Below are 3,987 nucleotides of genomic sequence, written 5' to 3'. Positions count from 1 at the left end.
CATTATTTCCTATGGTGGAACTCTGTAACTGATTTCAGTTACTTGAGTGTCCACTCTAGTAACTGCCGTTTTTGAACTTTTTCTGCTCTTTTATGAACAAAATTATGCTGTTCATACATATTTCACTGTATAGAAATATTTTATGCATTAAAATGTAGCCACTAGTGTCTACTTTATGGAATTATTACTGTCATTGTTACAGGATTTACTGTTTTCTGTCAAACTCCTCTGGAGTACAACCTTGTCACACTTTCTCCTATTCTTTCAATGTATTTTCTTCTTGTGCTCTGTTTTTCTCTGTGTCTATGCATTCTGCTTGTCTACTTTTCTGTTTTCCTTCTGGTTCCACTGGTTTTACTATCTTTTAAGAACTTCTACAATCTTTAATCAATTTTATAAATTCATATATCAAACATTTCTGCTTCTTCTGACCCTTTTTGCTTTAGGTTTTGCTCTGTTTACTCCTTCAAATATTTCTGGTTTACTGTTTTCACTAATTTTTTATACTTATTACTGTTTCACTATTCAATTGTTTCAACTATTCCTGGGATTGCACTAATTTCCTGTTGTTTCAATTATGCTCTTTCTTAAACTCTGTTTCACTTTTTGACTTTTTCAAATAATTCAGGTTGCACACAAACTCCTGGTTCTTCTGCTGAATTCTGCCATAATTTATATATTATATAATTTATACAGTATAATTCACTATTAATTCACTATTATATTATTAATAGAGTATATTCACTATTCAATTGTTTCAACTATTTCTATGTTTCTATGCATTTTGCTCGTCTACTTTTCTGTATGTCTTCTACTCTACAGGTATTACTATCTACTAAGCTCTTCTGCAATGTTTAATCAATTTCAGCAATTTATATATCAACATGTTCTGCTTCTTTAGACCCTTTATCTTTTTGGTTTTGCTCTGTTTTACTCCTGCAAATATTTCTGGGTTTTGTGCTTCCCCTAATTTAATCTATTTGCTGTTTCACTACTCAATGGTTTCAACTATTTCTGGGTTTGTACTAATTTCCTTTTGTGCCAATTACGCTCTGTCTCAAGTTCTGTTTCACTTTTTTTACTTGAGTGTCACTAATATATATATATATATATATATATATATATATATATATATATATATATATATATATATATATATATATATATATATATATATTCCTACATATTTCATTGCCTAAATGGTCTGAAAATAGCTAGTTGCTAACCAAACAAGTGGTAGTTCCGGTTTGCAGCAAAAGTTGTGCCCATAAATTATACAAAGCTTCATGGGGGTTAGGAATAAGGTGGATATATATGATAAAAAAATATGTGAATACTGTCAAAATGGAGACTGACAAACCAAACAAGCGAGAGATTCTTCTTGAATGTAACAAAACCATTAACATTTCTCCTGCTCTCTGGGAGCCTCTGGATGTTGATGTGGAGAAGAGAAGCATCAGAGCAGATATAAGAACGAATGTAAAAGAAATCATGGAAAATATCAAACAATAATTTTACCACAAATAAATCCCTCTCAATATATGATTGTTGCCTACTCCTGTCTGTTGCAGGTGTAACAGTTGTAAAATGACCACAGCAGGAACCAGGATTTACGATGCTTTATTCCTGTTTAAAACAAAACCATGTTCAGCGACAGCTCCCGGCTCTGGCTTTCCCACGCACACCTCTCCCCAGCGCAGCTCGGCGCGAACTCAGAGGAATTGGATAAAGCCAATTAAAGTTCACAAATAATAATAAAATGAAATCTACATTCATAAAAACAATTAAAATAAAATCGAAATCTGCCCAAAAGTTACAAATTTCCATCACAATATAAAAATATACAACAACCGGGTAACATTTTAAAATAACTCACATACCTGTTTAAAACAAAACCATGTTCAGCGACAGCTCCCGGCTCTGGCTTTCCCACGCACACCTTTACCATCCAGCAGAACAGAAAAGATATATAAAATAACCATGTTACTGGATAAACCGAATAAATGTAAGAAACCGTGGGAATTAAATACCCAGAACGGCGCTGTGCTAAACATCAATAGGACAAACAACTATTACAACTTATGAATCGAGCAGCATACCCTTTCTTTATACAACGTTTTGAATGTTTTAATCCACAATTGCAAGACAACTGTGTGCGCTTACCTCTCCCCAGCGCAGCTCGGCGCGAACTGAGGAGACGGCGCGAACTCACAGGATGTGACACAGAAACAGGAAACAAGAAAATAAAAGCTTCTCCATCAAAATAAAATACAATTCAAAACCCAAAGAAAAACAAATATACATATATAATGGGGATGGATTTGGAACCACACTAGAGTCCAAAAATAAAAACAGTATAAAACAGAAATAACCCACTGCAGTACAAAGGCGACAGCAATCATGCGTTTTGAGAAGGTTCACCATAAAAAATAAAAAACTATAAATTTAACTCGGCTACATACTCCCCCCTGAACTTCTCAAAACAGTTACAGATCAGATCAGAAACTGCATACAAGATAACATCAGCTAATCGTAGCTACATCTCGATGATAATCACTATGCAACCAAGGGTTTCTATATTTCAATAGAAAGTGACAATAAAGAGTTGGCCAGACTCATAATGTCCACTTTGCATAAGAATGTGCCGTTTACATATTCTCGATTTGATTACCAAATAAGTGTTATCTCGACACACAGAATGACAGTAACAACATAAACTTTCAAGTTCGTAATGAACAAAATATCTCAAATGAGCAAATAATTCGTTCACTTGAATAGAGTCTTAGCTAACCCACCAACCACAAAACCACCTTGTTTGGTTTTCTGTGTCATATTCTGAATCAACCTATTCACTGGTTTCACTATCCTACCCACCCTGGTCTTGATTCGATCCATGGGTGTGGTCACTGTCAAATTACCAGTGTCTGCAACAGGTTTCCTTGCAGAGGCTCGATCTTGAGACTGAATGGTGCTCGCCTCCAGTTGTCCTTTAGAAGCGTCATTCAGTCCATTATCCTTGTCTGACGGAGTAACATTGAATGGACCCTCTGCCCCCTCTCCAAAACAACCATCTGATTCACTTCTGACCCCTGCAATTTCTCCATTGCAGTCACTTGTCTGCAGCTCAGCATCGGAAGGCCCAGGATCAGCAGGATGGACTGAAGAGTTTTCCGATGAGGTGACCTCTGCAACCCAGCGAGCAGTACGCTCAGATTTGGGAAGGTCAAGTCCCTCCAAAGACAGGTTTCCATCGACCTCCTCTTTCTCTTGAGATTCCTGACCAACACTGGAGAAAGAAGACCCTATCTCATGATCCACATGTACTGGCAGGAAACTGGCTTGCAAAAGCAAATTTCTGTGAACCACTTTCTCATGTCCGTTGTCAGGGTGTCTAATGCGGTAGGTGTGACATCTTGAATCCTTCGAAATCACTGTGTACAAGGTCGACTCCCACCTATCAGCAAGTTTTCTTCGCCCACGTTCACCTCTGTTGGCCAAGAGCACCCGATCACCCTCTTCAATGTTAGCACCTTTCACACCCTTATTATATATCTCAGCCTGCCGCTGTTGTTTTACACTGGCATGAACTTGAGCAACATGAAGAGCCTCCTTGAGATCATCTCTCATCCTTTTAACATAACTATTATAGTCTGTGATGTCATCGTCTTTTTTCACACTGTGGAACATAACATCCACCGGCAATCTAGGAATCCGACCGTACATCAGGAAGAATGGGGCATAACCAGTCGACTCATGAGCAGTACAGTTGTAAGCGAAGGTTAGCGTTTGCAGCATCTGAGGCCACCTTTGCTTCTCTCTGGGAGGCAATGCTCTAATCATGTTCCCTAGAGTCCGGTTAAACCTCTCAGTGTGGCCATTCCCCATAGGATGATAGGGTGTTGTTCTGGACTTCTTCACACCTGCTATCTGAAGTAACTCTTGGATAAGCTGGCTCTCAAAATTCGCACCCTGATCTGAATGTATTCT

This window comes from Poecilia reticulata, unplaced genomic scaffold, assembly GCF_904066995.2.
Source record: "Poecilia reticulata unplaced genomic scaffold, P_reticulata-male-v2 Scaffold_140, whole genome shotgun sequence".
Lineage (NCBI taxonomy): Eukaryota > Metazoa > Chordata > Actinopteri > Cyprinodontiformes > Poeciliidae > Poecilia > Poecilia reticulata.
Note: the sequence above shows the minus strand (reverse complement) of the source record.